Here is a 12,936-nt window from a genome sequence, read left to right on the forward strand (position 1 = left end):
ACGGGATGGAGGGCAGGTCCCGGCCGGATGCCGGCGCGCGGGTCCGTCCGGGGCAGACTAGGCAGGACTCAGCGCCGGGCTCGAGCTGCCCCCCGGCCGGTGCCGCCGCCGCCGCCGCCCGCTCGCGGGTTCTGCCGGTGATTGTCAAGTGCTTTGGAAATCAGCATCTGGGGAGAGCAATCTTCTCCCCGGAGATCTCTAATCAAAGCGCTTCGTTCCCACCCCACTACACCTCCCTCCCGTTCCCCTCCTATGTCTCTCTTCAGAAAGAAAGAAAGAAAATTTATATAGTAATGATTAAAAATATTAATGGTAATAAAAAAAAAAAAGAAAGAAAGAAAGCTAAAATGGAATCCAGGGGGGTGGGGTGCTAAGAGGCTGAGCCAAAGCAGGTGAGGTTGAAGGAAGATCGGTGCGCTTTTTCTTAGCTGAAACTCGCAGGTTTCCGAGGCTTCCGCGGCTTGGCCAGGGCTTCTGAATCTTAACGTGTCTCCTGGTCCCCAGAAACTCTCGGCTGCGGTTGGAGGGCGAGGTGGTTTCCGCCCTCCCTGCTAATCCCTGGAGCGCCCCAACCCCTCCACCCCGGGAAGGAGGAGGAAGGAGGGAGGAGAGTGTGTCCCGAGGAGGGAGGCGCCTCCACTCCTCACCCCGTCTACCCAAACTTGCGGACTCTCCCTCTTGTTGTCGTTTTAAACCACAACACGGAGCAAAACAAGGAGGGAGGAGGGGAAGGTGAGAAGCTATGCTAAGGCTGTATGTACGGAAAGACCCCCTTCCCAAATTCGCTCTCTAGCACTAGGAAGAGGAGGTGCCAGCGGCCGTAGCAGCTACAGAACAGCAGCTGGATAGGGTAACTGCCCAACTGAATATTGAAGAAGTCACAGCAGAAATATTAAGGGTGGGGGATGGTGTCACAGTATTCCAGGGACAACAAAATGCAGCCAGACTGAGGGACACTTCAACTCGAGCTGCTGCGTTTGCCGTCCCTGTCCCTTTGCTCTGTCAAGGAGCAAAGCCATACGAACTGTGTCTGAGATTCAAATGTAACAGCTGCTGCCTCCTCCCCTTGACTTCCTGTGTCCTGGCAGTGTTCCGTCTTGGATAACTGAAAACATAAAGGTCCGAGAGGAAGGGAGCAAGGAGAGGGTACCCTGGGAAAGAAGGTTATGAGAAAAACACTTCATGCTTGGATGAATACAGATCTGTGGTTTCTAGGATACCCTCTGAATGACAGAACCAAGTGTAGGTTTTGTACCTTTTCACCTTCCCTTTAATCTGTTTGGCTTATCCTTTCAGGAAGGTAAAGAAAAGAAATGCAAAAACTAGACTTCTAGCAATCTGGTGTGAAGAATGGAGGAAAGAAGATTCATTTGTTAATTGAGAGACTTTTAACAATCACTTCTCTGGTGACTGCCTTAGAGCAGGAAAGGGGAGAGGCACACTGCCAACAGTCCTGAGAACAGTTCTGAACCAAGACACGCTTTCTCTTTGTCTTAAGAATAGGCAGTTAACTACTACAAAGACTTGCAACCCAGCAAGTGGGAGAAGTTCAGCCCAGTGTTGATTATAGTGAGGCTAGACACCTTCTGCTCCACAGAGCTTATCCACAACCTTTCCACGTAAGCAATTATTTCTCATCTGTAACTCACTGTTTACCCCATATTTACTAGCAAGTTTTCTTTATAGAAGAACATTTAAAGACTGTATATAGATTAGGGTCCAGTGCAATCATCATTGGCTTTAGGATGATGTATATTGTATTTGACATTTAAGAACATACTCTGTAAGCTTATGTGCCACACCTTGGTATGTTATGATATCTGCAAAATAATCAATTATTAAAAGGAACACGCAGAAGTAATTTTGCCAGAAATTTGTAATACCTAGTAACCCAGGAGATAGTAAAAGTGAGGAAAAGGGGTGTGTTAACTATTTTGCTCTTTCTCTACCACTTTATTTTCTATTTTAATGTCTTTGTTCTTATATTTTTACTAAGTGTGTATTTATGTTGTGTTGTCATGTTCCTGCTGAAAAAGGAAAGGCCATTTTGCAGAGATGGCTATTTAATTCTGTCTTCTTAAAAATTCACAGAAACAAAGCCGGGTGAACATAAAGAGGAGCTTCTTCCATTACTGAAGAGAGGCCATTTGGACATTTCAGGCTTTATAGACTGGAACTTCTGAATGAATTATACTCAAACATTCCGATATGAAGAATTTGAGAGGCAGGGTCAGGGGTTGTGGGGGGTAGGAAAGAAAAAAATAAAACAAGATGGGATTGGGAGGGAGACAAACCATAAGAGACTCTTAATCTCATGAAACAAGCGGGGGGGTTGGGGGGTAGGGATAGGGTGGCTGGGTTATGGACATTGGGGAGGGTACCTGCTATGGTGAGTGCTGTGAAATGTGTAAGCCTGATGATTCACAGACCTGTACCCCTGGGGCAAATAATACATTATAAGTTAATTAAAAAAAAAAAAGAAATCCTAAAAATAAATAAATAAATAAACATATTTATCTAAAGCTAGTGGTGAGTTTTTCTAAGAAGCCAAACAGTAAGGATAGTAACCTCTTAAATCTAGTACTACTCCCCCAATCAACATAACCTAGTTTGCTTTGAAAGGTTTTTCTATCCTCTGACATATGTGTCTACTGTATTAATTTTAACAGATTGAGATTAAGCTTCTTATTATTATAGCTGTGTCAATTATTTACTTTCCGGGCATTTTTCTTATAGTGCAGTCTTTTCCCCAGTTCCTCAGTTTGGGTAATTGGAGGTAGGGGTTTTGGTTCCTTCAGACCCCCTTCTTTGTTCAGCACCGCGGACAGGGGCCCTGCTCCCAGGGTAGCTCTCCCAGCAAAAGCAGGCTCCCGGGTGTGGAGCGCTGGCTGTCGAGTCTCTGATACTTCCTTCCCTTCAACGCAGCTTTCCACCTTTTTTCCCCCCCTTCAAGGTGGAAAGGAAATTAATCCTCACAGCTTCCACTAACATTAATAACAATCCTCTTAGCATCAAGCCTTTCAGCTCTTTGATAACGAGAAATAACTCTTTCTCTCCTGATGGATTCCGACCCCTGGGGCAGCGCGCGGAAACGCGGATTCCTCAGTCAAGGCGTTTTCACAAGCCATAAGCGGTCCTCTATTTTATGTGGTTTTCCGTTTTAAGAGATCCAGGCGGGGGGGCCGGGGAGGCAGCATTGGGATAATCAAGGTCCTTTAGTTTAATCCTTGTGTTTTCTTTTTACCTCCCCAAAACACTGTTCAGTTGTTTACAGAGCAAGGAGGTAAGCGAAAGAAAACGCAAGAGAGCCATCTGCTGTCTTAAGCTGTGATAAAAGTGTGTGCAAAACGACAGTGAAATTTGTATCCACCCGTTCAGGGCGAGTGAATACAAATCTGTATCTTGCTGTAATTCAGAAAATAGTTTCTCACTTATGAGAACCCCCCCCCCGGAGTTATTAACTTCACATTTGACTTTGTAAAAACAAGCAATAAAGTACTGTCTAGGTAAAGCGGCCCCTGACCAGCCTGTGAGCAGTCTGAACTCTGATTTCACAGTCTTGGTTTGTTTCTTAACTCTGCCACTACCTGGTGTATAATGAGCTCCAGCAAGGTGTCTTAGTCTCTCTCAGCCTCAATTTCTTCATCTTTAAAACTGAAATAATAGAATCTCGTTTTCAATTCTTGTGAGATCAAATTTAGTAAATGAATATAAAGATCCTAGTATGGTGTCTGGCACCTCCTAGGTGCTCAAAAATGACTACTACTACTACTACTACTACTACTACTACTATTGTAATTATTTTCCAGATTACTCATTCCTATCTTGTAAATTCCTTTCCAATTACCATGTTTTTTTTCAATATCGAAATAAATGTATTCTCATGTGTATTTTTCATGTCCTAAATGGATTCACGATAAAATTTAAAATATTCAGAAGTGTACAAGATATATATTTATTTATTTTTAAATTTTGGAGCGAGCAGTTTTAGTTCTAACCTAGTTTGTAATTGACTAAATTTGTGAACTTGGCCCTGTAAAACCATTTCCCACCCACTGAATACTGGTAATAAAATCACTTCCCTCCCTCGTGGAGATTAATGCTTGTGCCTATGAGAAAACAATTCTAAAACTGTAAAGAATCATAAAACATTCATTCATTGGAAGGCAATTATTCAAATATCTTTCCTGTGATTGCAGTTCTCTTGATGATCCCATGCTCCCTTTGACCTCTCTGCTTTGCACGTTGTTCCCTCTGCCTGGAATATGATATAAAGCAGTTGCTAAAATCACAATTGGAGTAAAGCAAACATAGGCTTGACTGTGTGTCTTTGAGCAATTCATTTAACCCTCGGTATCACTTTCTACTTCGGTCATTATAATACAATAAGGTTATTACGATAATTACGTGACAACATTGTGTCAGACATTTAAAGCAGTGCCTGTCACATTGGAAACTCAACATATAGTAGCTCTTTGTAATAATTCTTCATCACTCCATTTTCATCTGTTCCATCTTAATGAAGATGTCTCACAGGCATCTCATGCTTAACATGGCTAAAATCAAACCCTTATTCTTCCTTCTCAAACTTGTTCTTCTCTAATCTTACCTACCTATGGAATGACAACTCCATTCTTTTTGTTCAATGGATCAAGAAATTTGGCATCACACTAATCTCATTTCTTTCTTTCAAATCTCATATGTAATTCCTTAACAAAATCTATTCAGTCTATTTTCAAGATATATGAAAAATATCATCATTTTGTTCTTCTCTATCGCTTTCTCCACTACTACTTACCATCATCATCTTTTGGGGTATTATAAAAGCAACCTAACTGGTCCCCTGGGATCCACTTTTTCTCTTCCTTGATACACCCTCAACACTGTGGCCAAAGTGTTGAAAATATAAATAAGATTTCATCACACCCCTGTTCAAAATCTTATACTTCTATAGAAACTGAAGACCTCACAGTGCCTACAATGTCCCATATGACTTGTATTCACATCTGCTTTCATTTGTTCTCTGACATAATTTCTACTTCTCTGTCTTCATTCATGAGGAACAGTTGCTGTTCCTCAAACCACCTGGCATGCTCCTATCCTCTAGCAGGATATTTGTATTTGTTCTTCAATCTGACTATTTTACCTCTTTCAAGTCTTTGCTCACATATTATCTTTTCACATGAGATCTTCTCTGGCAAATCTGTCGATAATTGCAACCCCCAAACATAATCCCTTCCTTCTTCCTTCCTTGCTTTAGGGTTCTACATAACGCTTATAACTTTTAAAAAATTCTGTATATTTCCTTATTTATTTGGACTGTCTTATTACTTTGAAATATATGAAGAAACATATTTGGTTTAATTGGTCAACTGCCACACTATCTAGTGCTTAAAATGGTACCAGCGTAGGCACTTGATAAGTAGTTGTTTACTTTAAAAAAATTGCTTACTGAAAGAATTAAGAAGTTGAATACATAGATATTTATTATCAAATAAAAAGGTCAGGAAATTGTGCTTAGCCCAGTCCGTCAAGGATGAATTACCCCATAGTGCTGATCTCTTTAAGCACCAAGGGATCTAATGTTCTATTTGGATTACACATATTCTCAACCCCATTAGTAGGTTATACAAAGAGTATTTTAACCTTTGCTTGATGATTTAGCCTCAGTCTATGAGGACATGGAGTTTGAATTCTGAATTCCATCAGGGATAACTGTGGGCCTTACTGGAAGATGTGAGACTGATTGTACTTGAATTGGAGAGAACTCTACTGTTATCTTTTTTTTTTTTTAGATTCCAGTAAAATTAACATAGAGTTTTATATTTCAGGTGTACAATATAGTGATTCAACAATTCTGTAATTACTTGGCATTCATCATGATAAATGTATCCTTAATCCCCTTCACCTATGTCACTCATTCCCCCACCCACCCACCTCCTTCTGGCAATGACCAGTTTGTTCTCTATATTTAGAGTCTGGGTTTGTGTGTGTTTATCTCTTTTTTCTTTCTTTATTTTGTTTCTTAAATTCCACATATTGAGTGAAATCATATGGTATTTGTCTTTCTCTGACTGACTTATTTCACTAGCATAATACACTCTAGTTCCATCCATGTTGCTGCAAATGAGGAACACTAATTCGTAAAGATATATGCACCTCTTTGTTATTGTAGCATTATTTACAGCAACCACGATATGGAAGCAACTCGAGTGTTCATCCATAGAGGAATAGATAAAGAGGCTGTGGTATACATATACAATGGGATATTACTCAGCCGCAAAGAAATATGTACTACTGATCTTTGTGACTCATCCCCCCAAATGCTATTTTCTTCACTTTTGCATTGCCAACTGACAATGTGCACTTTTTCAAACCCGATACATTTAATCCATTGTAAATTAGAAACAATGATGGGCATATTTATCAGAAGTGTCTATAAACTAAATGAATTCTAATGGAGGAGTGCATATAAACAAGAAACAGCCTTATTCATGTTAATTTCATTATCAAAGGTGATTTTCTTCTCCCTTGACTTCTGAGTTTTTGCTATGTTTTAGGTGATTTTGTTATGTAGACTGCTTATATTCCAAGTAGATAAGTTTCTGTATGGCTTGCTAAAAAAGTACATAATTTTTGCGTTTGCTTTAACTTTAAGTAAACAAAAAGGTTCAAAAAATATATTTAATGGTATTGATGTCTGTATCAGATGCTATGTTTCATAAAGTAACAATTTGTCTTTTTATCTTTCATTTCTGCCACTGCCACAACAATTATTTCAACTTAGCCAAATTCAGATCCTCAAAACCACTGATTTTAGGATGCATTATTTTAGATATGATAGTAAAAGAAAAAAACTTTACTAAAACATGTCATGTCATAGATTAAGAGATGTATACCAATTTCAGAGACATTTATACATAGAGTATATTTGCATTTTATAATCAATAAAATATGGTATAATTGTACTATATAAATCTATATATAGAAGTTGTAATTTTATAAGTCTGTTGTTCTCTATAGTTGACTTAGACACCACACATCTTCTAGTTGAAAAAGATTGTAGGTGCTTCAGAGCACCTGCAGCCTAAAGCATCTTTGGTTTCATTGATACTGTTCTTTGTGTAATTTCTTTGTTTCCCAGTGTGTCTGAATTGGAGGGATAGATAAGGTTGAAAAAAAAAATGTTTCAAACATTTCCTAGTTACTTATTTGATCATCTGTATACAGTGAGGGATGTACTTCAATTTGTAACATGGTTTCCTTTGTGAATTAACCACTTTTGAACATTTTAAATATCTCCTAAATTAAGGGTAAAATATGAAGATCCAACATTTTTTCACAAATACTTTATTGTAAACTAATTTGACATGTGCTGAAGTGGGGTTACAAAGGATATATCAGCATTTATGTTTTCATCCTTTTTCCCCCCAGATAAATGGGTTCCTTTTGAAAATGTGTAAGATAATCCTGGTAATGTAGTCAATACTGATGTTCCTCTTCCTTTTTTACTCATTCGGAAGAACATCAAAAAGTAATGTCCTAAGATGCACTTGGGACACATTTTCAGCTAGTTAATTGAGATTGAATACTTATCCATTACAGTTCAAGTTCAAAATTAAAATTTTCTGTGATAGTATTATTGACTTTTATTTTAGATTCAAAGGCTAATCTAAGTGAATGTTAAAGCATTTTAAATTAAATTTTTGGGAAATAAGTGATTGTATTAATGTTACAACAATCTTGTTGATGTATTTTGCTGGGTACATTTATTTCTAGCAGGTGAAAGATTTCCATCTATTAAAAAAAAACCTGGAAGGAATTTTATTGTTACTTAATATTTTGATTCAATAAAGAAAAAGTGAAAACTATTGGTACCAAAAACTTGCGAACATTCTTTCCTATAGAAGCCATACCAGACTGATACCAGCAGATGGCTTAACTCTACAAATCTAGTGTATTTTTTTTTAATCTGACTAATACATTGGAAAAAAAAATTCTTAGTGGCTTCCAGCATTCTATATTAAAAAAAAAAAAAATGTGCATAGCATTCGTTTCAGAGCTATGAATATTAATGTATCTCCTTACTCTAAATCAGTAGTGGTAGATGATAACACTAATTTTAATGATATATTAATTTGTTGGTTTTTCAAAAGACAAATATCTTAACAGAAAAAATATTAGTCAATGTCCAAAAAATTAAGAAATAAACATTCATTTATAATCTCTTTGCAAAGATTCTTTGTGCATATATATATAATTTTACCTATATTTGACATGGTAAACAGTATCTATTCAATTACTAGAAACAGTATCTATTCAATTACTAGAAAGACCAGTTTCACAACAATTAATTGCTCTAGACTGATTATGTTCTTTGTATTTGGTATGTATAGGTTAAACACATATATAAATATGTGTGTCTGCACACACGTGTATGCATGCATACACACATGCACATATGTATATGTGCCAACATACATTAACTGAATTCCTCCCTCTGGCAAAAGTAATGGTGAAACACTAGTAATTTCCAAAGGAGAATCACTTACAAACTCTAAGGGTCAAATTCAAGACTTTAGATAGCTATTTTTTTTTTACCCCCTTAAGAGTGTGCAATACCTCTCTAAATTTATGTTTGCATCTTTCTCGATAATGGTTAAGTAGAAATTAGGAATACATTAGAGTATAGATTTTAGTCATAATTCTTTACACGTAAACTAAGACAATGTCTCTTTCAACTTTTAAAACACCTAAATAATATGGGTTTAATAGTTTGTGACAAGCTTTAGCATTTCTGTTGTTGGTGGTGGTAGTGCCAAGGGAGCTGTGCCTGAAGAGCTTTAGCATTTATTGAAGGGAGTGTCCTGATCTCCGTTTAATAGCAGAGAAAGTTAAGCCTTCAAGATGTTAAATGGTTCATGTGTTTACACCGCCAGGAAGTGGAGGAGTCAGATCTTAAGCTCCTGCGTTTTCTACGGTACCATGCCCACCTAGCACTTGGCTATTCAGTGTAACGAGCTGTCACAGCACCAAGTCTACAATGGGGACTTAGATGGGATTCAAAGACTCCCAGCAGTTTTGTGGATGGATTTTGGATTCTCTGTGATTCTCCTGAATTTATACTAAAGGGAAAATGATGATGTGCTGGTGGACGTTTATGTACACTGACTCACAGTGTTTATCCAACTCCTAAAGAAATCTCTATCCAAAGCAAGAATAAGAACCACAAGTATTGAAGGAGGCAAAAAAACAAAACAAAAACAAAAACAAACAAACAAAAAAAACACATAACACCCAATACTAGTTTTTTCTAACTATAAAAGTTATACATGCTCATTGAGAAATAATTGCAATATAAAAGTAAATGATAAATAAAAGCCCACTCTAATTCCAACATTAAAACCTTTTGGTGTATTTTTCCAGTTTAAAAAAAAAAATCATTTCACGTGAAAATTTGCTCCTCTATTTTTGGCACAGTTTAGTGACTAAGAAAATACAATTGAGGTAAAAGCCAGTACACAAAAACGTACGATTTAATTATATGATCTGGGAGTCCATCAGAAGCTGTTATATTCTGTACACATCCAAAAACCTTTTACAGCTCAGAAATCACTTTCTTCTAAGTCTTGCTCTACGTGTTCTGAATTCTGGGACCAATCCTTGCCTTAGTGGTCAGAGTTTCAGAAAGTCTAGCTAAACATCTTAAGACTTAGAGTTCTGGAAAAGTTGATATTAATCCACCTCTAATATTATAATCTACTTCTAAAAGATGCATGTGAAAACAATTTCCAAGGTGCAATGCACTTATGAAATGTTGTTATAAACTGATGCCATATTCTTGATCCTAGTCCTACTTTGTATAGAAGAACTTAAAAATTAAATCCTTTAAGTATTCCCCTGAATCTCCCTGAATAACCTGAAAGCTTCCTATTGTTTCTGTAACAAATCACCATAAACTCAGTTACTGAAAACAACTCGGATTTATTCTCTCACAGCTCTAGAGGTAGGAAGTCTCAAACCAGTCTCATTGGGTTTAAATCAAGAGGGCTGCAACACTGATTCCTTCTAGGAGCTCTGAGGAAAGAGTCTGAATGCTGGTTTTCTGTCTTCTAGAGGCCAACCCCATTGCGTGGTCCACACTGCTCTCCTTGCGTCGTTCCACCCTCTTGCTTCTTGTCCCATCTCCTGCTATTGATTTTGATCCTCCTGATTAAATGGGCCCACCCAGATAATCTGGGATAGTCTCTCTATTTCAAAAATCTTTAATTTAACCACATTTGCAAGGTCCCTTTTACTACGTAAATTAACAGGGCCACCAGTTGCATGAATTAGGACTTAGACATTTTGGGAGCTCTTATTCAGTCTACCAAACCTACCCTATATCTAAGGTACATGGAAATAGAGGCCTGCCTAGCATTTAACAGTCACCCACCCAACCCCACCACTATGGGCAGGATAACTGCTCCAGAATGACAGTTTTTAAATTACAGTCCTGCTTCTTACAAACATATATATAGATATAGATATAGATATATATACACACATTTAAATACCAGCTGCTTGCTTGATTGAATTTTTAACTACTGTCTGCTTCTGCCTGCTTCTGTATCTCTGTTGCTTTACTCCCTGCTCAGAATAATGTGTTATCATTGGCCGGGCCTCTCTGATACCACCTGCTTACCTGGATTTCTTAAGATTCAATTATTGCATCTCCCAGAAAAAAAATAAGTACAGCATTTCTCAGCAGTTGTGGAAACAGAGCCACTGTGCTCCCCTGTAGGTCATGAGGATGCATGTTTCCAGTCCCACATAAATCCATGAAAAATCTAATTTCTTAAGTTTATATCATGCCTTTCACAAGATTTAGAGCCATGGAATCGAGCTGAATAAAACTAAGGCCAGACATGTGATGTTCTACAGGATGAGATTTAGAGCCTAAGGCTATCACCAAATGAAGGAAATAGATTCTGAAAGTCTTTTTTCCCCATTCCATTTTCATTTTTATGTAGCCTGTAGGGGTAGTTGATAATTGCTGTTTCCTTTTAGAAATTTAGACTAGCTCCTTAGGTAGGAATTTGCCTTACCTGTAGATTTGACACTGACTACAAATGAAAGTTATCCTTCGAGTCAAAGATTTTTAAAGGAACCAAATATTTCCCTGAACTTGATATAGACGGAGGAAAAGGGATCTCAGAAAAAAAGAATAATTTCAAGCAGAACACCGTGGAGAATTTTATACAACAAATTTTAGAGCCCTGGTCTCTAAATTTCTCTTTATTCCCTTCTCCCCCACTTTTGTCTTATGTTGTCACTCACTTTACCTTCCTGTGAATCCCTCTGAGCTTTGTAACTGGTTTCCAGAGATGAGGTACACAATGGATGCAAGAAGTCGTTGGCAGAGTCAAAAATAGTAGCTATACTACTTTGCAGGTTTCATATTTTCATATATAATTGGAAACACCTTGACACATCAGTAAATGGATCTCTCCCCGGTGGACAGTGATAAACTGTCCAAAGGGAATTATTTTTCCCCCGGATGCAGTGAGCTGGGCTAAGGAGAAGACAGCTCCAGCCACAATCACAGGCCTGTGTTCATCTCTCCATAAAAGAGGCTTAGAGACCCTCTCAAGAGATTTCATTCTAGCAGGACGAGTCACAGATTAGTTTATGCCAGACATTTTGGACTATAAAAGAGGAGACAGCAATCTGACATATTTTTATTCTACAAAGTCTTGATTTTACCCCTTGGTGCTCCACTGCAAGAATCAGAGCAGATATTCAAATGCTGTTTTCTACTTTTCAGGTCCGCTTTGGCTGAAACAAACCAGGTGTCCTAATTCTCTGAAATTTGACGTAGCTTCTGTTTCACGACTCTAACATGCTTCCTGATCTTCTGTCTATAAATTCATGCCCACCCGGGAGTGAAAGCTATCTATAGCAGAGAGAATACAGTCAATGGTACTGTAGTAATGTTGTCTGGTGACAGATGGTAGTGTAGCTACAGCATAACTCATGTAGCACATGAGTATGTAGCACAGCATAACCCACAGACTTCTCAAATCACTAAGCTGTATACTGGAAACTAATGTAACATTGTGTGTCAACTATATACTTCAATAGGAAAAAAAAAATTCCTGCCTCCAGCTCCCAGCTTCTCAAACACCAAGGATGATCCCTTGGCTCCTAAGCACTCCCAGCTGTACCAATGCACAGCTCATGATTTTAGAGTCTTGCACACACCCCCACACCACAGGTACTGGATCAGTGCTAGTCTAAGGGAGGAACAGAATAAGGAAGAAATAGCCTTGGGTTCTAGACTTTTGGTTCCATTCCCCCATTCTCACCGTCTCATGCCAGGTAACATGGGAAACTTTTAAAAACAATACTTTCTCTAAAAGAAGCTACTCTTACTCATGAAGCATTAAAAGAGGACTGAGAGATCAAGGTTTGTGGAGGCCCTCAGCGATCTTAATTTTTGCTAATCTCAACAAATGGAAAATCACTATATGTGCCTCAGAAGCATATCTTATTTCTCAGTTCTAATCATTTATGGATTTGAATGAAATCTTAATTTATTATATTACATCCTTATCTCCCACTTTTAAAAATTAGAACAAGGAATAATTTTAGAGAGGATCTAATTTAATAACCACATTTCACTAAGCAATAAACTCAGGCCCAAGGAAGTTGATTAATTTGCTAAATTAAATAATGAGTTATTTAATAAGCTAACTGGAAGCAGCTCCAGCCTTGGACTGCAAACATCCTGACATCACATGCAAGAGCTTCTCCTTTACATCTTGCTACTTCTTCCAAGAGTTTGGCTTCATTGGATAAAAGTTCCCATCACACTGTCCCCCTAGCACTTCTAGAACACAACTAGGCTCTCTCCCTTTTTGCTAAGCAACCATCCATTATTTTTTCTGTGCAGGT

The 12,936-nt window shown here is 38.0% G+C and overlaps 1 protein-coding gene across 2 annotated transcripts in view; it reads right to left on the reverse strand.

Annotated features, from left to right (window-relative positions):
- Positions 1–12,936, reverse strand: part of LOC111147058 (fibroblast growth factor 14) — a 619,485-nt gene that overhangs the window by 171,866 nt on the left and 434,683 nt on the right. The gene's annotated exons all lie outside the window — the stretch shown is intronic.

The sequence above is a fragment of the Enhydra lutris genome, unplaced genomic scaffold (genome assembly GCF_002288905.1).
Source record: "Enhydra lutris kenyoni isolate GAN:26980312 unplaced genomic scaffold, ASM228890v2 scaffoldscaffold15, whole genome shotgun sequence".
NCBI classification, from domain to species: Eukaryota; Metazoa; Chordata; class Mammalia; order Carnivora; family Mustelidae; genus Enhydra; species Enhydra lutris.